Consider the following 22936-nt stretch of genomic DNA (forward strand, 5'->3'; position numbering starts at 1 on the left):
AATCCCGGCCTCGGCGGCCGCATTCTCATAGGGGCGCAATACGAACACGCTCGCAGGCCGTGCATTGGGTGCATGTTAAAGGTCCCCTCAAGTGGTTCAAATTTCCTGAGTCCCCCACTACGGTAGGCGTTATAGTCGGACACTGCTTTTGGCATGTAAAATCTCAGTATATAGATATATGTTTAAGCATGATTGGAATTTTGACCTGTGTGGTGCTGAAACATAAACATCTGGCCCACCACGACAATCACATCCCCGAAAGCACGTCACCATGCAAGTTCAGTGTTTTGTCCGTAGTGGCAGAAAATGTGATACTAGAGCATCACACAAACATAGGTGTTCGGGATGCAAATTTGATGACACTGGTCAAATAACAAATTGCTTAGCTTGAATCGATACAACCAATTCGCGTAAAGGGGGCCTAAATCTGAGGCGTTCTTCTTGAATAACTGGACGTTATTGGGCGAAGGTCATGTGACCCGTGCGTTCGCTCAGGAATTGGCTCTGTGTGCAGTAACCGCGGCTCTCCTGTCGCCGAATCACACGGAGCAGTCCTCAAGTTGTACCGATCTTTCTCTCTCGAGACAACAGTAAGTGCTCATATTCCTCACATGCGAACTGAAAAGATTAATTGGCAATTTCAAATAGTGAATTCTTGAACCGAACACGAGTGAAATAGCGCGGACTATTGGACTTCTCGTGTAAATTCGGAATAATCACGCATCATTTCAGGAGTAATAAAACCAACAAAAGTTTAGAGACATCAGTCCTTGAAGAGAGGAATTGAGCTATGAAAGGCAATGAATTTAACCAGATTAACTGTTCGGTTGGCTACTCTGCTCAGGGGGGAGGGCAAAGGGCAGAAAAGATGAGAAACAAAAAGATAAAACATGAACAAAATTCATCTGCACAAGCGCCAGGAACCCAACTGACAACGACTAAAGTTTTTCGTTCAGTCCCGATGCTTTCACAATACACACTAGTACTTTCAGAGCAACTCGGGCGTATGTCGGCTGGTAATAAAGTACAAGAATTATCTTTTCCGTAACAGGAGCGTTGTCAAACATGTCGAGCGTTGTAGACAACGCTTCTCTCGGACCACTGAAAAGGGGACAATCACACAGACGCTGCCCAGTAATGCACGTATAATTCCTGCTTCTTCCAAAATGTACCTAAACAGGCGCAACAACACTTTATCCCATAGGCAATTAAAAATCGCACTTCAACTAAAATAGAATGGGTGTTAGCACCTAGTTCGTGATTCTACGAAATCCTCTGTAAAATAAAGAAAGGTTCTTTTGGGCACAGCATTCAAGCAGAAAAATGTTGAACATTAGTGATGCGGCGAAGTGAAATGAACATGGGAATATTTGAACGCTCCTGAATAGTAGCTTTTTAAGAAAATGAAGGTCTATAAGTCAACAGAAACAGATCTGATGTTCATTACCAAACTAGTGTTGCAGCAGTGAAGTTGAAGAAAAATTACAGACGTGAGGCTACATATTAAAGACTGTATTATAATGTCATGATCATCAAGAACTATAGAAGAAAATGATCAAAACCCCAACTGCCGCAATGACTCATTTAGTGGAGTCTTGGCATGACGGAAAATTGAGCGAGTTATTAAATGCCTATCTGCGGGCGAGCGAATGATCGGGCATCAAGCCGCCTCTTTACATTTATACCTACGGCCTTTTTATACGTTTAAATTGCATCAAGACCGACGACCTCGGTGGTCCAAATAAAGGTTTCTTTTCTCTCTCTCTAATGGCATCTTGAGTAACCCGCTTTCAAAGTGCATCGAAGCCAGCACGTCTTTCGCTCATAGATGGCTTTCACCTTGCGCTCATTTGTCTCTCGCAATCTTATTTCTCGGTTATGCTTCGCTTAAGCTTCACCTGGGCATGGTACTCAACAGTTGAAGACGCAGTTAACTGTCCAAAGTGTGCTGCTCCAATTTCTACAGTAGTCATTCATCACCTGGTAATGCTTTGCCCAGGAATGCTGGATGCTCGGGAGAAAGATTCTCAGAGATGCCAAGCTAAGAACAAATCAAACATCCTGATAAATGGTGGACATATTGGCTAAGCCACTATTGAAATTTAAGCATGAGGAAAAATACTTGCTTTTATTTATACAAGCATCTGTGCGGTAGGGTTAAGATTCTGAGAGAAAAAAAAAACGTCTGAGAATACCTAACTAAACGAAGAAAGAGTGTTAACGCAGGGATAAACCGAACCAGAAAACTCACCATAATGTTTTGCTGTGGTGACAGCCAGGCAAATAAAGCCGAAGACGGCAACCAACTGCAAGAACTTCATGTCTGGACGCAGAGCTGCTCCCTTGTCTATCCTTGTATATACTAAGGGTACTGGTTAGACTGTCGTCCGGTGAATGCGATCCTGTATCAGCGAACTCAGAACCAAATCTGTGTTCTCTCTGCACGAACTCGCTTGCCTATACCTTTTACGGGATGGGACACCTCGGGTACACCGCGGACACGGTGAAAGCTGCCTACAAAGCTGTCGTACGTTAATGTCACCTTTGACGATGAGAAAGGCGCAATGAAGAAGGCACGCGCTCAATGCGTCCTTTTATATTCATCACAGCCATCTTTATTTTCATCTGCGCGGCTGGTTAATGCGTCTGGCATGATGCAGCATTAAAACACCGGTGAGTCTACCTGGCGCCAGTGCGTGCACAGTTGTGGGCGGGGCCAGACTCGTGGTAGCTGTCGGCGTTCAGACTATTCTCGTACGATGCAGTAGATGGAACTTCATTTTTCATGAAAAACAAGTTACATCCGGTGCGTCGCACGAGAACGCCAGATGAATCGTTCGAGTGCGTGTAATGCATATCATGTACATGCGTACGCTCTTGCAATTTTTTATAACATCACGCAAACATCAAGCACACGGCGTTTCAGCTGCCTTGTGTAGCGGCGAAGGGCCTCGGGATCGGGGAAAGTATGCCCGAATGTGCAGGGTAATTTCCACTTCTAATGTATTCTAAGCATAGTCGACAGCTGGGCGAGCTGCTACTGATTCATCTTTTTTAACAAACGGCGTAGTGGGACAGGACACGAGGAAAGAAGTGAGACAGTTGCGTGCGCACTAACAACTGATTTATTGAGAGCACGTTATCCACCTAAAATAGTCTCCGGCCTAGGGGACGTGTCACCATCAACGTGATCAGCTTAGCAAGAAAAACATTCAGAGAAAACCTTTGAAAAACCAGCCCACACGTGGAAGGCCGCATGAGTCAACGGTAGTATGTGGAACATAGGTACAGCTGTACCAGAACAAGATTAGCCCAAGCGACCGATCACCTGACCAGATGAATGGCGAAACGCGACGCTGTTGCTCTCTAGCACGCCGAAAACAACAGTGAATCATGTGGCACTTTAGATACCAGTGTGCACGTGAACAAGAGCGCAGCGTGCCGCGATTTTTCTGATTCGTTGATCGGCCACTACTGATAATATTTTTCTGTTGCAGCTGCACGTATACTTCATCTCAAACAGATTCAGATTAGATGTATTCTGCTCTTCTGTTCGCTTCAGCAGTGGCCCTCGCCGCTTCAAGACTTCTAACACGCCGTGCGGTCGGCTCTCATGCGATATTGACACGTGTACTCATTTATCCTCTTCTCGGGGACTGCATTTTACCCACTAATAACTTGAAGTTATCGCTCAGCGCAAGACGCGCCTTCATGATTGGAACATGCTCGACTGCTATCGATGTTTCTTTTTTTCTTCGAAAGCTTTCCCTTAGGCATAATACAAGGCATGTCAAAAATACACGAACAGACTTGACTCATGCAAAAAATCTAGAAGTGAACGATAATATGGCCCATGAATTCAACGTTCAAGGTCGGGTGGGCGGCCAGGCCAAAGGCCTGTTCCCGGAGGTGGCGGAGATGGCTTAGGTGAAGTCCTGGGAACGTCCTTAATAGGTGTGTCAACGTCATATTTTGAATTGTACTCCCACAAAATGGGCATGATGTATTGTAGGGACCGTGGCACTGTTATGGTCAGAGAGGGGTCACAGACGGGGTGAGCGCGACCCCGATACGCAACTTGCGTAACGTAACCTCCTCTCGGCGGGTTAACCTACCAGGGAGATCTGACCCACACGAAGATATAAGAGTTCGTGTGGTACGTCGGAGGCTTTCTTTTTGCCGGAGCAGTAGTCCGCAGGCGTCTTCAGAAAAATGCGGAAGTGGGTACGTAATGTTATCTGGGTGGGTTGCCAAATCGACTTCAAGTAGACCCGGCAAGGCTGCTCGAGGCACCCACGGGACGCGTATCACAATATTCATAGTGGCAACAAGACAGCTAATGCCATCCGACAGTAGAGAGGACCGGGATACCCTACGAATGTCGTGGTTGGCTTGACTCGAGTCCGTGTGAATGAAGAGCTGAGAATATCGAGCAGCTTGAACAAAAGGGAGCAACGCGGCCAAGCCGTCTCGTATGGCGCAAGCTCGGCGAGATAGGCCGGCGGTGCATAATCGGTAACAAACGAGCACGTCCATTCTGCCTCTGTTATCAATGGGCAGACGAGAACTGTATGAATCGTGGTGCCATTAACACAGGCATCAGTGTATGCTACCTGAGTCGCATCGTCTTGATTATCATCGGTGCGACGAAGTCGGGAAACTTGAACCTTCGCCTGGCGAGGAACCGGGCTATGCAGACAACCAAGAGGCTTATTGTCACTTAATTGTACCCTGCTCCACGGAGCTACCTCGGGTGTCGTAGAAGCTGTATTGTCTATTTCATGTCCCACGTACCGGGCCAGTGCAGCAGCCGAGCATAACTTAGACGGCTTAATTACACGCGCGCATCGATTTTGGCGCACCAGTTCGTCGAGAGTGTTGAGTTGGGACCCGTCCTGTAGGGTTGGCAGCGGAGTGAGACGTGGCAGTCCCGTTATGGCGCGCATGGCTTCGTGATTAATGGCCTCACGGCGAGCCCATTCTCTCTTAGTGAAGTGTTGAAACTGGGATCTGTAGGCGAGTCGTGGTTGTAGTACGGAACGCACAAGAAGGCGAGCCCTGTAGGTGCGCGCTCCACCAGATTTCTTCGCAATCCGACGTATCAGCTGTACCGTTTCCGCGGCCTACTGCTTTGCCTTCTTGACTCATGGTCCCGCAGATCCGGAAGCATCCATTTCAAGGCCGAGTACACGGAGAGTTGAAGCCTCGTGTAGCGGCTGGTAATCCAGATTTAACGGAAGAGGCCGGAGTTCCAGTAGACGGCGCCAATATTTGTTCACTACGGGCATGTACGTTGTCGAGTCCTTGGAAATTTCAAGCCCTATCTGAGCACACCAGTTGTGTGTTACGTTCAGGGCCTCTTGAAGCGCTTGTTCCACGTTAGAAAGGTTGTTTTTAGCGTATTTTAATTGTTTTTATTGAGCATTTTATTCGTAGGAGACCTTCTATCGACAGTACAGCAGCCCGCAAAGTAAAAACAAAAATAAAGGCGTCGGCCGGTGTCCTCGGGAGGAAGGCCGTCGGCTTCTCGGTTTGGGGATGCGAGGACTACGATGTCGACGCTGTCGTTTCTCGAGGCTCGCCACCGTCCCCACCGCCATAGCGAGTTTGAAGTATCCGGGCTTGAATCGCTCGGTCAAGCCGTTAGTCTGTGGATGGTAACTCGAAGCTGTTTTGTGGGTGTTACCAGAGAGGCGCAGGACTTCGTTTAAAAATTGCGCGAGAAAGGCCTTCCCACAGTCGCTCAGCAGTACCCGGGGAGCACCATAGTGCAAAATTATAGCTTGAAGGACAATGTCAGCAACTTCCGAAGCCGACCCAGTGATCATTGATGTTGTCTCAGCGTAGTGCGTTAGGTGGTCGATGGCGGTCGCTATCCATCGATTGCCAGCTGCAGTAATAGGAAGGGGCCCGTAAAGGTCAATAACAACAACCTCAAATGGTTCGTTAGGACACGGTATAGGCAGTATTTCGCCCTAAGGAGCAGAGGTTGTGAGTTTGCGACGCTGACACGGAGAACAGTAACCGACGTACCCCGCCACACAAGTAGAAAGGCCAGGCCAATAGTAACGGCATCGAATGCGATCGTAGGTTTTATGGAGACCGAGATGGCCATCAGTCATGTCATCGTGGAATACTTCGAGGACATGGGCTCGAAAAAAGCGCGGTAGAACGGGTACCCAGTGTTAACCGTCGGGGTGGTAAATGCGCCGACACAGCACGCGATTGTCCGGCTTGAATTGTGCTAGTTGGCGTCGAAGCCGCGCGTTAGGTGGGCGAGAAGCGTCAGAGAGGCGGTTTATCAGACGCCGACAATATGGATAAGCCTCTTCGCGAGGTGTGAATGTTTAATCGTCGTCCGGAGAAAGGCGGTCTATTGAGGCTAGAGATTCCCGCTAGGAGGCCACGGTGTGCGGACGTGTTTTCGCATGGGCTCCTCTTTCGGATCTGTGTTTTGGATTTTCATCTACTCCGGTGCACGATTCATCCACACCATACGACTCACCTAGTGGGCCGGAGCTACCCGATACCACTGGGGTCACTGTGAGTCCATTTTCCTTCAACTCACGAGCCTTAAAGACTACGACGCGGGGAACTCCCCAATAAGCCTAACGGAACCGGCGTCTGCCCACCTAGACACGGCTCCATCGATGCATGTCGCTCAAGGCGGGCACTGCTCCACCTCGCGCTCTTACTGACGATATTTCCAACCACGGCCCTGCAGCAAGGCAGTGTCTAACATCATTACCGCCATTATGCACTGTTTCAGAGTGCGTTAACGAGCAAACGGTGCCAACAATGCTTAGCGACGCCGAAGAGACGCTCACAACCGCAACCGCCGACAAGCCAGCAACTATCGAAGCATTAAGCGACCGCGACGCTGCTAGCGTTCCCATCACAGAACAAACGAATGACTCGCAACCGGGAGAGGACATGAACGAGGATTCCCCACCTTTAGCCATCGACACGGACACTATAGAAGACGAAGCCTACAACGGTGCCTGTTGGAAGGTGGTCCGCAACAAGTGACGCGCCCGCAACGCTGCAGCCCACGAAACGGCGTCGCTCCCTCAGAACGCCTCTGAACACCCCTCCGCCGAGCCCAAGCAGAGCGGGCCAAAGCGCCTGCCTCCTCTTCCCCTCCGAGATGAAAAAGTTATCCTACGGCCTCTCGGAGGCCTCAGATTGAATAAATGGCCCAGACCAACGTTGGCCACCGCGCTTTGGACAGCGGCCGGAGTGAGTCCAAATGACCGGAGAGACTATCCTAAGGACCCGGCCAGAAGAAAACCTGGCAGCAATAAGCACCCCATCATCGCACGTCGTGGACGCCCTGCTGAATATCTAGGAACTGTCGATCAACCAACGCACCTACCCGGTGTCTGCATATCTAGCCGCCCCCGATGATTCGTGCAAGGGTGTCGTTCCGGGACTGGAACCAGGCACCCCCTCACATATGCTGGTAGAAGAGATGCAGGCATCTGTAATCCAGATACTACAGGCTCGGATGATGGGTCAGACGAATATTGCACTGGTCACCTTTGAGGGCCTACGTGTGCCACGCTTCATCCAATTTCTTGGGGCAGAGCTCCGCTGCTACCCACACCGTCCCCGCCAGCCGGTCTGCAAAACGTGCCTCAAATTGGGACACCGAGCCGACCACTGCCCCACACCAGAAGTCACTATTTGCGAGCAGTGCGGCATCGAGAATCCCATCCCATTACACCAGTGCTCTCCCCGTTGCAAATCATGTGGAGGGGACCATCCTACAACTGAAGCGTTGTGCCCGCAACGCCAGCGACAACCCTTCAACAGAGCCTGGGTGAAAAAAGCCATCGAAGATGAACAGCGACAACTGAAGGCCTCCATCAATGCGGCTCCTCCATCAGCGACAACCCCTGCTTCTGGAACATCATTCAAGAAAGCTGGCTGGTCTCGTTCGAAGAGGCCGTCCAGATCCCGCCCCAAGGCTCGGGTAAACTCCAATTCCCTATCCCGATCCCGCTCCCAGTCGTCCTCCACCCGCAACCAGGTGAAGCGTCAGACTACCCCGACATCTCAGGCATCCCCGCAGCCATACAAGAAGGCACTGCTAAGCAAGCCGGCAACTTCAGCATATACCCCGGACCGTCAGCAGCCTCGGGCCCCGGAGAACACCAATGCCAAGGCGGCACCTCGGGAGGTAAGTAGCCCGCGGGATCCCCCACAGCTCGCTCCCCCCCCCAACCTTCACCCCACAACACGTACCCCTCTACTCCCCTACCAAACACCCACAGCGATCCTTTCCCCGAAATCGCACGGCTACGCCGTGACATTGAAGCGCGCCACGCTCACATGCATGCACAGCTGGATGCTGCAATAGAGCGCACAAACGCCAGAATACAGGCAGCTATAGAGAGTGTGCGGCAGGAGTCTCTAGCGCTCCGACAGGAGATCATAAGCGCCATACACGCATCACAAGAGCGGACACACGCCCTATTCGCAGAGTTAGTCTCGCCTTTGGATTCTATAGGCGCACCCCTGCCGGCTTCCAAATCCGCGCGTCCCCAGCCACCCCTTACAGGTGCAAGAAGATCGCACCCATACTCACGCCCGGCGGCTTCCTCTCACGAGGATGATGGCGACCCTTAGCAAGCAGCAGATCGTGGTCTGGCAGTGGAACTGCAGAGGATACCATCGGAAAAGGGCATCCCTGCAACAGTACGCTGCTATGTCCGCACACCCTCCTGATATTATCCTCCTACAGGAACCAAAGTGCTCCCCTTCTCTATCCGGTTTCACCACTTTTACGGGTACCTCTCCACTTGTGGGAGCCCTAGTATGAAAACACTTAACCTGCAACTCCCACACTATAAACATCGATACCCCACACCAAATTCTTGAAATCATTACACAGGGCAAGAACAGTTGCAGTCTCTTCATACTTAACGTGTACAATTCTCCCCGCTCACGCACACACTCGTTTCATCGCCTTCTAATAGAATTCGGACGCCTTGGGTGCACCCTTCTCGTGGGCGGTAACTTCAACGCTCCGCATACAGTTTGGGGGTACCGCAAATCTGAAGCCAAAGGAACTCGACTCTGGGATGACATATGTAACTTGAGATACACCTTACATACAGACCCAGGGCACCCAACACGTTTGGGTAATAGAGTCACACGTGACACGTGCCCTGACCTTACTTTTTCAAAAAATACAGGACCAGTGATTGCACATGGCCCTCTCGATGAACATCTAGGCAGCAACCATTATATCGTGGCCCCCTACCCAACCACTGCAGAGTGCACACTGTCCCGAGCGGAAACTGCGCATCACGGACTGGACGCGGTTCAGAGAGCGCCGACAGAATCCTCCTGAAGGTCGAGGATACGAGCAATGGCTCGAGTCCCTTTCTGCTGACCTAGATGCGTGTACGCGCACAGTGGTTACCACAACTGCGACCCCGGACATGGACCCGCACCTACTGCATCTGTGGGAGGCACGTAGGGGGATCACGCGGCGCTGGAAACGCCAACGCCTCAATCGCAAGCTTCGCGGCGTATCGCCCAAATTTCGCAGGAGGCACAAGACACTCGTCGGAAACAACTGGCGAGGCTTTTGCGCGCGTCTTTCAGGCACCCTAGGCACCGCGAAAACATGATCGATACTTCGCGCACTCATAGATTCCTCCACTACAAGAACGCAAACATTTCATCGCCTACACAGCTTAATACATAAATACGGAGACGATCCGACTGGTCTTCTTAAAGAGCTAGAAAAACAATTCATCCCTACCGGCACACCTCCCCAGTATCCGAATTACCCGCACGCAGAACAATCTAATGAGGAACTCGATACGGACATTACAATCGATGAGGTTCGCGTGGTACTTCAAGATCTCCGCCGAGACACGGCCCCAGGCGCAGATCGTATCAGATTTTCCACCCTTCGTAACCTCAGTGATTCAGACCTCCATCATCTGACAAACCTATTCAATGATCATTGGCGTCATGGCTAGCTCCCACAGGCATGGCGTCATGCTGACATTTCGCTAATACCCAAACCAGGCAAGCCCGTAGCCATAGCAAATTTACGGCCGATATCCCTTACTTCATGCATCGGAAAGCTAATGGAGCAGGTGCTTTTCCGGCGACTGCAATCTTTTCTCGAACGACAGTCCTTCTCCCACTCACATTTCGGATTCCGGGCACATCTCTCCACGCAGGACGTGCTTCTACAGCTCAAGCAAGTGGTTATCGGCGCCCCGTCCCGTGCCCAGACGAGGGCCATCCTCGCCCTTGATCTAAAAGGAGCATTTGATAACGTGGCACACGATTTGATTCTTCGAAATCTTGCAGCATCACATTGCGGCAGCCGCATGTATAACTACATTCGCTCTTTTCTGTGGGACCGAACAGCCACCATTGGCATCGGACCACATCGTTCGGATACGATTCGCCTCACAGGTCGCGGCACCCTACAGGGATCTGTTCTGTCCCCCACGCTATTTAACATCGCCCTCGCAAGACTACCTCAGCAGCTCAACCAGATCCCCGATGTTGCACATGCGATTTACGCAGACGACATCACGATCTCGACGACGCGAGGGTCAGACGGGACCATTCCAGATCGACTGTAGCAGGCCGTCGACATCGTCACCGCTTACTTACGACAGGGCATCTTGTCCTGTGCCCCACAAAAGTCCGAGCTTCTTCTCATCCGCCCACGTAGCGTTACTCCTCCATCCGAAATCACGGTGCACGTGGATGGCGTTCCTGTCCACCAGGTAGACCGTGCTCGCATTCTTGGACTACACGTTCAGGCGAACGGGAAGGCGAACTACACTATATCTCTCTTGTCCCGGCAGACCGAACAGACTTTAGCCATGATTCGGCGGGTCTCCAACAGGCGCTCAGGTCTACGGGAACGGGACCTACTGCGCCTGGTGGAGGCCTGTGTGATCAGTCACATTACTTACCACCTTCCCTTCCACAGACTTACGCAGTCGGAGCAGATACGGGTCGACATAATGCTGCGAAAAGCGACCGAGCTCGCCCACGGCCTCCCACACTACACCGCCACGAAACGTCTGCTAGCCCTATGGACGCATAACACTCTCGGCGAGTTATTGGAAGCTCAGTGGGCCAGTCAAAGACAACGTCTTTTGCTCACACCCACTGGGCGGCACCTGCTCTCGAGATTGGGACATCCAGTTTTGCACAATTATGATGAAGACATCGCCATTACTATTCCGACTTGGGTCCGTACAGCCTTATAGGTGCACCCACTACCACGAAACATGCATCCTGAGCGTGACGCAGGACGCCGGCGCGCCCGTGTACGGTACCTGTTGCGCATGCTCGGTGACATCCCTGAGACAAATACCCTATACACGGATGCTGCTCGGTGCCACAACGGGTATTCCGCGGTAGTGCTGGATGGCGCTGAAACATTTATTACGGCCTCCTCCCTACGGGGTTCTGCAACTGGACACGCAGAAGTCCTTGGAGTAGCGCTTGCTGTGCGACATGCTCTCCAGATTTCTGGGGAGGTGTATGTCCTTACCGATTCCCAGCAGGCATGCCGCGCCTTTTTGACGGGACGCGGCTTCTCCAAGGCGGCTCTCCACATCCTACACCAGTCACCAAACACAGACACATCTGCCCCACAACGGATCCACTTGTTCTGGACTCCTGGCCATGCCTCACTGCCGGGTAATGACCGCGCACACGCGGTCGCTCGAGAAATTACCCTCCGAGCTGCCCGGCATGACGAGGATCGGAGTCCAGATCAGGTGGGCTCCCCACTCACATACAGAGACGTATTATTACACTATACACGAGCTAGAAACACCATGGGTCCGCCGCCGCTGTCGTGCTCGCGAGAGGAAGAGGTGGCACTCCGCCAACTCCAAACAAACACATTTCCCAATCTCCTCTCCCTACATAAATTTTACGAACTGCTTCATTTAAATTCATTTTATTTCCTTAAAGACCCCACGTGGGGGTGTTACATAAGGGGTGGATTGCCATATGTGTTTATGTACAGGTTATTTAAAATTTCAGCGAATATTGATGCATAAGTGATGTCGACGATATGTTGGGGAAGGCTGTTCCAATCTTTAGCTGCACGGGGAAAGAAGGAAGCTGAAAAGTAACAGTTCGGACCCTTGAACGAAAAGCTTGAAGGGTGTGGCTGGTGCGGTGAGAAATGTACGATGCTGGCATGATGTAAGGTGCACAATTAAGTGATGAGTAATAGAACTTGTAGTACAGTAGAGTGACTATGCGACGGTGAACTGAGAGAGGCGATATCGAAGATTTCCTTTTCGAAGCTGAAACACCGGCGTCATACGAATAAGAAGAATGGATGAACCTTGTAGCGCGATTTTGGACTGTTGCTGATAGCGCGATTTTGGTCTGCTGACGGTTAGTGAGAAATCTACATATCCAGTCTAGTACAAATGGATTAATATTGAGAGGGTAAAGTTTTAGGAGCAGCCGTTGGTGTGGAACTTTGTTAAATGCCTTTTCAAATTCAAAGAAAATGGCATCTACAGGTACGTTCATGTCGAAGTTAGAACTTAGATCATGAATAAAGCTAGTTGAGTATCACATGAGATTCTTTGCGGAAGCCATGTTGAGCAGGATGAAATAGGTTATTGGATACTAAAAAGTTTATGATCTGAGAGTAAATAACATGTTTAATTAGTTTGCAACAAACACTGGTCAGTGAAATGGGACGATAACTAGTGCACAACGATGGAGGACCTTTTTTGGGGACTGTAACAATCTTGTCTACTCTCCAGTCTTCCGGCACCACTCCTGATGACAATGACAGCTGAAAAGTAGCACATAAAATAGCGCTCACATTTGTTTTAGTCTTTTCAGCATCTTGACATTTATTTCATCGACACCAGATGATGAAGTAAGTTTTAATGAATCAATTAGTTTATAAAAGCCGTAAGGCAACGGGAAGGCAGCGGGAATAGGCAATGGCAACGGGGCGAGACCAATACGTCACCATGGTAAATATTGTTTACATAATGGTAACAATTTGCTGTTGGTCGGGAGGCCGTTCGGTATCTTACGCAGCGTTCAGGCGCAACGGCGTGTAAGTGTCTTCCCCAAGTAAGTAGTCGGTGTCCGTAAGATGCACAACACATTGCAGAAGCGGAAGCCGAAGAGCCAAAATCCCACCCTGAAATAAGTTTATGAGCGCACGGGGAGAGCACAGCTAATTGTATACGGTGCAGGATATCATCGGTCAAGACACGGGCTGTACAGAGAGCGGAAGGACGAACAGTGTCCCCTTGGGCTGCAACAAGCGTCGGTCCATCGCATGGCGTCGTGACTTTCCTCAGGCGGGAACATAAATCAGCATGGATAACGGAAATTGTCGCAGCTGTGTTCACCAAAGCGTCGACGGGCAGCCCTTGGACAAACACCGAAAGCATATTGGACGGGCGTGCTGGAGGAATTTCAGTCCTGTTGACATATGCAGTTTGTCCTCCGAAAACTGCATCGCTTAGTTTTCCGGACGAACGTTAGAGTTGAGTGAGACGCGCCGTAGTGGTGACGTTGAGCGGCAGAAGGGCGAAGGCGAACGGCGTCTGGCTGAACAGTAAGTGCACTTCTTCGGTCTTCAGTCGATGCGAGCGGAGATGTAGAGCGGAGCCGAGGTGAAGAGAAACATCGGGTTTGGGAAGAGGCTTCAGTGGAATAGTTGCATTCAGAGATGTCGTATCCCCGACGGTCGTCCTGCTGGCGCTTGCGGCAGAAAAGTGAAATAAGGGTGCGATAGCCGCCGTAATAGCACATGGGACGTGACGGACACCAAGGCGGGTAGTACAGGGTGCTTGGAGCTCCGGGACGTCAGTGCAGTCAGATGGGCCGATGAAAGCTCGGGTGGCATTGACGGGATGTTCACTGGAAGCGCGGCAGCAGCCGAGGCGTACGTTGTTAGCGGCACCGTTGAGTTGACGTTGCCTGGAGGCGTAGCAGCAACTTCCGCGTGCGTTGGCAGGCGACGAGAGACGGAGGGTTGCACGCGCGCAGAACAGGTAAAGGGCGCCAGTTCATCCCTGATGACGTCACGCAAGGTCGCGCCAGAAGGCGGACTGGGGCACACCGACGGTGACAAGCCCATTGGTTGTAATACTTCGCGTATCATAGCTCTTACCATGATACGCAGGTATGGGTGCGCCGTAGGAGAATATTCGCCAACGTCTGGCTGCAGGCGAACAGACTCAAGTTCGACCAGGCGCTGACACGTGGTGATGATGGTGGGGTTCTTAATAGCAAGCCCATTGAAGGCGACTGATCTAATGCCTTTCAGAATGTAGCGTACTTTGTGTGACACTGGCATAGATGAACTCACACAGTGGCAAAGCGCCAGAACATCCTCGATATACAATATGTAAGACTCGACTGGCTGCTGTTGGCGAGTATCGAAAGTTTCATTGCGATGGTAGAACTAACCGCTGGTGTACCAATTATACCAATTACTTGGCGGAGCTGCTGCTTGAAGGCAGCACAGTCAGTAAAGTCTATCTCGTGGTTGAAGAACCATGTCTTCGCCACACCCGTCAGGTAGAAGGAGACGTGGCAGAGCTTGTGGGGGCCGTCCCAACGATTAGCGGAACTTACTCGCTCGTAGTCGTCCAGCCTGTCCTCCACATCTTCCCCACGTAGACCAGACCAGCGAAGAGATGGGGGCCACGACGCTGGTGGCTGCATAGGATGTAAGCATTACTCGGGCCGAATAGCCGCCCACAATATATATATATATATATATATATATATATATATATATATATATATTGTAGTGGGTAATATGCATGTAGGCGCCGTGGGCATTGCCATCGCTTCGGCGCGAGACCCGAGCTCGAGCTACGGATGCCAACAGCTAGGACTGTGCCTACAAAGCTACTTGCGATCCCTCGGACGAGTCTCAATAAATCCCCCTTTCATTTGGTGGAAGTGCTGGGTAACCTCGAAAACTGGAACTCCGAAGCCGGACGCTCCCCACTGCTACGACCATGTCTGACGACACCGCCCAGGAAGATACACCTCCGCCTCCAGCGGTCATCATTTCTGGTGTGTTGCGCCAGCGTGATCCTGCCGTCTTTAGCGGCACCGATGATCATGACGTGGAGGATTGGTTGTCATCGTACGAGCTGGTAAGCCGGCACAATAAGTGGGACGACGCCAGCAAGTTGCATAACGTGTTGTTTTACCTTACCGGCGTCGCGAACCTCTGGTTCCGAAACCACGCACACGATTTCACCACATGGACTGCATTCAAGACCAGTTTTGCAGAAGTGTTCGGGCGTCCCGCTGTGCGCAAGCTTCGCGCTGAACAACGCCTACGTGGGCGCGCGCAACTTCACGGTGAAACGTTCACCAGCTATATCGAAGATGTCATTGACCTGTGTAGGCGGGTGAATTCGTCAATGGCTGAACAGGACAAGATAAAACACATTATGAAAGGCATTGATGAGGACGCCTTTCAAATGTTGTTAGCGAAGGATCCGCGTACTGTGGCTGACGTCATCAACTTGTGCCAAAGTTTTGACGAGCTACGGAAACAACGCATCTTAGCTCGACGCCCAACACCCACGGAAGATTCGCTAGCAGCATTGGTTATTGGCGACAACCAGACAACTTTGCTGACTCAGATAAAAGAATTTGTGCGGGATGAGGTTGCGCGACAGCTCTCCATTTTGCCGACCACGGAGAAGCCTTCTCACTCTTTGGCTCCAGCGATCCGGCAGATGATTCAAGAGCAAGTGACCGAAGCTCTTCCATCTTCGTCTCAGCCGGCTCCTGTGGCCGCACCTCTGACGTATGCTGAGGCGGCTGCACGGGCTCCTCGCCTACCGGTGTTCTATCCTCCGCCTTCAGCGCCTCGCCCGCCGCTGTTCTCTCCTGCGCCTTTGCCTCGGCAGCCGGCGGCTCACTTCTTCGGTGCACAACAGCAGGATACAAATCCTTGGCGCACTGCTGATAACCGCCCCATATGCTACGCCTGCGGCACCCCGGGACATGTAGCGCGCTTCTGCCGCCGGCGTTTCCCGGCCTTCATGGGCACCACGCGAGCCCCCAACTACGGATTCCGACCATTTCGTATGCCACAACAGCCGCCACCGGAAGTCTACGTTGCTGATGACGTACCAGCTCCGGAGTACCAGCCCTTTGGTGCTCGTCGCTCGCCTTCCCCTCGCCGCCGCTCCCTCTCACCTATGCGTCGTCGGCCCAGCGCCAGTACTGAGGCGGAAAACTGATTTCCGCAGTTCCTGAGGCACGAACTGCGTCGTCGTCGGAAAATCGAAGTCCTCGCTTCTCCCCCGCTAACGTTATTGAAGTGTCAGTGGATGGCATCAAATCTTTTGCGCTCGTCGATACAGGTGCCACCATATCCGTGATTAGCGAAAAGCTTTGCCGTTTATTACGTAAAGTGACCATGACGCCTTCGGTAATATCGCTTCGAACAGCCACCGCTCAACAAGTTCAGCCCGTCGCTATGTGCACTGCCAGGGTGCTGATTCGAGACATTTTGTACTCGATTGAATTCTTTGTGCTAACCTGTTGCTCCCACGATGTGATTCTCGGCTGGGATTTTCTGTCGCGCCATCATGCCGTCATTGACTGTGCACGTGCTGAGGTTCAGTTCTCCGTCCTGTGCGATTTGCCAACTCACGACTTGCAAGTTCCTGATGTTAGCAGGATCTGTGTAGCTTCAGATACTGACCTTCCTCCACACAGTGCTGTATTTGTCCCTCTTTCATGCACATCGCTTGCCGACGCAACGGTCTTGTTCAAACCCGCTCCCATCTTCAGTCGCCGCCACCCTATATCGTTGCCTTTCGCCCTCCTCACGGTTCACCATGGTGCTGCGGAAATACTGGTTTCTAACCCAAATTCGCACGTTTTGGCTTTGCGCTGTGGCGACACTATTGGCACCATCCAGACTGTGGACGATGACGTTATTGTGTCTTTCCCTGCTGCCGACGACCAGGCTACAACTAACGTAGCAGCACTGACGCCCCATGTCCCATCTGACCCGATCTCACCAGATGTTTTTTGTCGCTCTATTGCCGATGACCTCGACCCGACACAACGTGAGCACCTACTTACCCTTTTAACTGACTTTCACGCCTCTTTTGACTTGAACCAAGCGTCATTAGGCCGCACAAGTACCGTTTCTCACCACATTGATACGGGGCGACACGCACCATTACGCCAGCGACCGTACCGCGTGTCATCCACCGAGCGTCGTGTCATTACAGAGCAAGTTTCGGACATGCTTGAACGTGGCGTTATCAGACCTTCATGTAGTCCTTAGTCGTCTCCCGTGGTACTGGTTAAGAAAAAAGATGGCTCGATTCGTTTCTGTGTGGACTATCGTCGCCTTAACAAGATTACACGAAAAGATGTCTACCCTCTACCGCGTATAGATGACGCCCTGGATTGTCTACATGGTGCCGAATTCTTTTCTTCTTTGGACTTGCGATCGGGTTATTGGCAAGTCCCGATGGATGAGTCCGACCGCTGGAAGACAGCTTTCATTACGCCTGACGGCCTGTATGAATTTACGGTGATGCCATTCGGCCTATGCAATGCACCTGCGACATTCGAAAGAATGATGGACAATCTTTTGCGAGACCTCAAATGGAAGACGTGTTTGTGCTACTTAGACGACGTAGTAGTTTTCTCCCCTGATTTCACAACTCACCTCACTCGTCTACGCGAAGTTCTGACTTGCCTTGCCACCGCTGGCCTTCAATTTAACTTGAAAAAGTGCCGCTTCGCAGCCCGCCAGTTGACCATACTTGGTCACGTCGTTTCCAAAGACGGCGTCCGCCCCGACCCTGACAAGCTTCGTGCTGTCGCAGAATTTCCGCGGCCGACTACAGTGAAAGAGCTCAGAAGTTTTGTCGGTCTCTGCTCTTATTTTCGTCGCTTTGTGCGCAATTTCGCCTGCATCGTCGCACCTCTGACGAAGCTCCTTGCTGGGCCTGGTGACCTTCGTGATTGGACTCCGGCATGTGAACAAGCCTTCATCACTCTGCGTCGTCTACTTACCTCACCGCCCATTCTCCGTCACTACGACCCGAGTGCTCCGACCGAAGTTCACACGGACGCCAGCGGCGTTGGTCTTGAAGCCGTCCTTGCGCAACGCAAGCCAGGCTTCCCGGAATATGTGGTTGCCTACGCTAGTCGTGCCCTCACAAAGGCAGAAACCAATTACTCTGTAACAGAAAAAGAGTGTCTGGCTATAGTTTGGGCTTTAAGCAAATTTCGCCCTTACTTCTATGGCCATCCCTTTGACGTTGTGACAGACCACCACGCGCTGTGCTGGCTTGCGTCACTGAAAGACCCGTCGGGGCGTCTTGGACGTTGGGCTCTTCGACTCCAGGAATTTGACATTCGCGTCATCTATCGCTCCGGGCGTCAACATTCTGACGCGGATGCCCTCTCCCGGTCACCCGTGCGATCCGACGACACGCAACCCGCATCCACGGACTGCCCGGTTGCTGCGCTTACTGTTTCTGACATGCCTTCTGAACAGAGAAAGGATCCGTGGATTGCGTCTCTCATTGACATTCTAACTACTTCTTCAACGGATACATGCCCTCGAGCCCTTCGCCGCCAAGCCACCCATTTTGTGCTGCGGAACGCCATCTTGTACCGCCGGAACTATCAGCCAGACGGTCGCAAATGGCTGCTCGTCATCCCTCGCCATTTGCGTTCCGACATATGCACTTATTTCCACGCCGACCCACAACAAGCACATGCTGGCGTCCTGAAAACGTACGAGCGGCTCCGCCAGCGGTACTACTGGAGAGGCATGTATTCTTATGTGCGCAAATACATTTGGTCATGTGCAGCCTGTCAGCGACGCAAGACAACTCCTCATACGGCAGGCCCACTGCAACCTTTACCGTGTCCTGCACGTCCTTTTGACCGAGTCGGGATCGACCTTTATGGGCCCCTTCCATGCACTGCTCACGGCAATCGTTGGATAATTGTCGCAGTAGACCACCTAACAAGATACGCCGAAACTGCTGCTCTTGCTTCGGCTGCTGCTCGCGATGTCGCAGCGTTCCTCTTACGGCATTTCATTTTACGGCACGGCGCACAGCGAGAGCTGCTCAGCGACCGAGGCCGCGTCTTCTTGTCGGACGTTATTAATGAGCTACTGGCAGCGTGCCGCACTATTCACCGCACCACTACGGCGTATCACCCACAGACTAACGGTCTAACGGAACGGTTCAACCGCACTCTTGGTGACATGCTCACAATGTACGTTGCGTCGGATCATTCCAATTGGGATGACGTCCTCCCTTTTGTGACTTACGCGTACAATACCGCCACTCAGGCTACCACAGGCTTCTCCCCATTTTTTCTTCTTTATGGACGTGAACCATCCTCTACCCTTGACACCGTACTTCCGTATCACCCGGACGCCTCTGAATTCACCCCGCTTTCAGAAGTTGCTCGACATGCTGAAGAGTGCCGTCAACTGGCTCGCTCATTCACATCGGATACCCAAGGCATCCGATGTGAATGTGAACACAAGATCGCCGCGACCACGATCAGCCAACACAGTCCTTCGCCGTGGATTCTCACGTTTGGCTTCGGCTGCCATTCCAATCTCCAGGCCTTAGCCCAAAGCTTGCTCCAAAATATCAGGGTCCGTACCGGATCGTCGAATGTACATCACCTGTCAACTACGTGGTCGAACCGGTGACACCGTCTTCGGACAAGCGCCGCCGCGGCCGCGAGACGGTTCACATCAGCCGCCTGAAGCCGTACCACGACCCCCTCATCGTGTCATCACCTTAGGTCGCCAGGATGGCTCACCTTTGCAGCGGGGGAAATTGTAGTGGGGAATATGCATGTAGGCGCCGTGGGCATTGCCATCGCTTCGGCGCGAGACCCGAGCTCGAGCTACGGATGCCAACAGCTAGGACTGTGCCTACAAAGCTACTTGCGATCCCTCGGACGAGTCTCAATACATCCCCCTTTCAATATATATATATATATATATATATATATATATATATATATATATATATAACGCGTAACGTCGTTCCGTTTTTTAAATCATGCAGCGTGATAGCTGGGACACCCTATATATATATATATATATATATATATATATATATATATATAGGGTGTCCCAGCTATCACGCAGCACGATTTAAAAAACGAAAAGACGTTACGCGAAGCAAACCTAGTGCGTATTGTTGCCACTACAGTGGAGTAGCCGCCAGTAATTTTTTCGTTGCTGAGATTCAATTAGCTAATTGTAATTAATTATCTAACTCGTGAAGTACTGCCCTAATTGTCAAAGTATCAATGAGAAAATTGTAGAGCAACATGAAAAACTGCCGATACAGCTTTCTGTTGCTCAGTAGGTGCTACATAAAAATGTTTTTCCGAGCATGAAAGAAGCCCGCTAATAACGCAAAGTGCCTCGAGCGACCAGGCCCGCAAACTTTACGCACATCGGGATCTATCGCTAGCGAATCTGCAGTTTATAAAAAATTGGAGGACGCTTAAGCTTCACCTTTAAGCGCAGAACTGGTTTTGGCACGTAAAACCCCAGAAAGAAGAAGAGTGGAACACGATAGCATTGTCGGGCCCCGTTCGCATCACATTTTGTTTCAGTGGGCTTCACCACAACACAGAACGTGGGAAAGCCAGCTTACAAAGATCAAGCTTACACCCATCTCCTTAAAGTTGGCTTCACCTTTAAACAGAAATGCATTGCTGGGAAGACGTTTTTTCAGGGGCAATATAAGTCGTCCTATATTAAAATGCGAAGGCCCTATCACCTTTTTCTATTAATTGTTCGCTTTGCCCCGACGCGCGCGCGTGTCCAAAACGCATTAGGCAGGCAACGTCCCAATTTGACTGGCCGAGGATGCGAGCGCCATCTGGATAGCATTTTCGTAAGTAAATTATCCGAGCGCGTCGTGTTGGTATGGTAGATATTCTAGAAAAGGGGTTTGTGTTTCAGTTACCTCGCAACAGAATTATGTTTTCTCGTACATTCAAACTACAATCCGCCGCCACCATGTCTGTAGGTTATGGTTAAGTTGTACTTTACCATTTTGCTTACGAATGTCACTGTGAGAAATTCAATTTTTGTTCACCAAAGCCTTGCACCGCGATGAGGGCCTGCGCGGGCGGGGTGGTCGGGGATGATTTTTTCCGCCATGGACGCCGATATCCACGCCAACGCCGGATTTTCTGGGACACGGGGCCCTTAACGCTGTCGCGTTAAAACAAACACGTATACTGATCGTGGCCGTATACGAATCGTTTTGCATTACTGAAAAGTTTCCAACGGCCGCGTACCACGGAGATGTGACGAGCCACAGCGTGCCGATAAAGAAGCCAGCAGAGAACGTCGTCACGCGTTTAAGTACGCGGACTGCGGTCCAAGGTTTATTGTTCTCACGAGGTGGGTGAATTAAGCTTCGAAGAAACAAAGTTCTATGGTATCCTTGGAGCTGTACTGAACAGTACTGGCGGCCCTGGAGCACACAGATATATGCGGAAGGAGGGTTTGTGTCTAATTACTTACACTCTAAAAACAGTTGCACCCTTTGGTGCGTATTTTTGCCACAGAACAATAATCGTCATCTGACTTGCGTGGCTTAACTTTCTTTAACGCTGTGCGCCCGGCACTTCTCGGTCACGAACGACTAGAGCGTTATCAGCGTGACACGGCGTTCTCGACAGGAAAGTAGCAAGTGCAGAGTTTTCAATATAGGAAACGCAAGCAAGACAGATGACGATTATTGTTGTGTGGCAAAAATGCACCCCAAAGGGTGCAACTGTTTTTAGAGTGTAGGACAACCGCTTCTTTCTCATCCTTCCGCATGGTTGTTTCACGTGCCACAAATGTATCGTCTACTGTCAAAAGCAGCAACACAGCACAGATGTCGCTGACCTGCAAGACGTTTATCCTACATATTCTGAAGCATAGCGGTTTCAGTCTGTGATCACATGTTAGCATGAATCCACTGAAAACGAGAAATATATTCACAGATCCTCCTTTGTCCTAGGGGTGTAACGTAATGTAGGGCGTTGCCAGCGCGCTCTTTTCAAGCTTTTCACTTCTTCCAGTACCACCTGGCCACAACAACAGCCGGCAGAGAACGGTCGAGTTAACGCAGCCGAACAAAACACGGACTCTAATGCAATCTTGCACACATGCCACTTTGCCATGGTACGAGACCTATGAGGCTGCACACGCATGAGCACACACTACCATAGCAAAACCGCTATTGTGCCTCGACAACATAGCCACTACATCAAAAAATGCTACGTGACTTCCTCCACACTTTTCTTCTTGCAAGCGGAGGGGCTAGGTCCTCTCCTCCGCTTTTTCCTTCGTCCATGCTCAACGTAGACGAGTGGAAGAATGGCAATGCAGAGGAAATCGAGTGCGGTTTCGGCAGCTGGACAGAGGTACCCCTGCCTTGAAGCTGTACCACAAAGGGAAAGGATTGGCATGGCGAAATGTGGCATGGCGTGAAAGCCCCATGCCAAATCCAAGTGGCGAAGCAAAGGAGGACCAGGGGAGGCAGGAAGAGGCCTCGTCAGTAGGAGAGAGTGAACACGGGATAATCGCCAGCGACAAAGATCTGACGAGAAGCTCAGAGGCAATTGTGACAATAAAGTGGTGGTAGGGACCTTCTGAGGGCAGACATTGGGCTCTGTCATATCGCGCGATAGAGAAAAGCTCGCAGATGATGCACAGAGATGCAACCTTGTGGTAGTATCAGGCGGGGCTAAAGGACGGGCTAAAAGAAAAAAGGGTCAGGACTAACCCAACGCTTAGGGAACGGTGTAGGTTACTTGCTCGAAAAGTCCCCTCGGGTGCAGATTGTGGTGTGCAGGGGGCCGGAGGTACTTTTGCGTGACACTAACGTAC

At 51.2% G+C, this 22936-nt stretch overlaps 2 protein-coding genes across 2 annotated transcripts in view; both read right to left on the reverse strand.

Moving 5' to 3' along the window:
- The window catches only part of LOC119453577 (tol-Pal system protein TolA-like), a 281346-nt gene extending 278648 nt beyond the window's left edge, over positions 1-2698 (reverse strand). The window contains exon 1 of the mRNA XM_049668260.1: positions 2483-2698. The gene's annotated coding sequence lies outside the window, so the exon portion shown is untranslated. The remainder of the gene's footprint in view (positions 1-2482) is intronic.
- Positions 1-22936, reverse strand: part of LOC119453576 (neurofilament heavy polypeptide-like) — a 512698-nt gene that overhangs the window by 340862 nt on the left and 148900 nt on the right. The window lies entirely within an intron of this gene.

The sequence above is a fragment of the Dermacentor silvarum genome, chromosome 5 (assembly GCF_013339745.2).
Source record: "Dermacentor silvarum isolate Dsil-2018 chromosome 5, BIME_Dsil_1.4, whole genome shotgun sequence".
NCBI lineage: Eukaryota > Metazoa > Arthropoda > Arachnida > Ixodida > Ixodidae > Dermacentor > Dermacentor silvarum.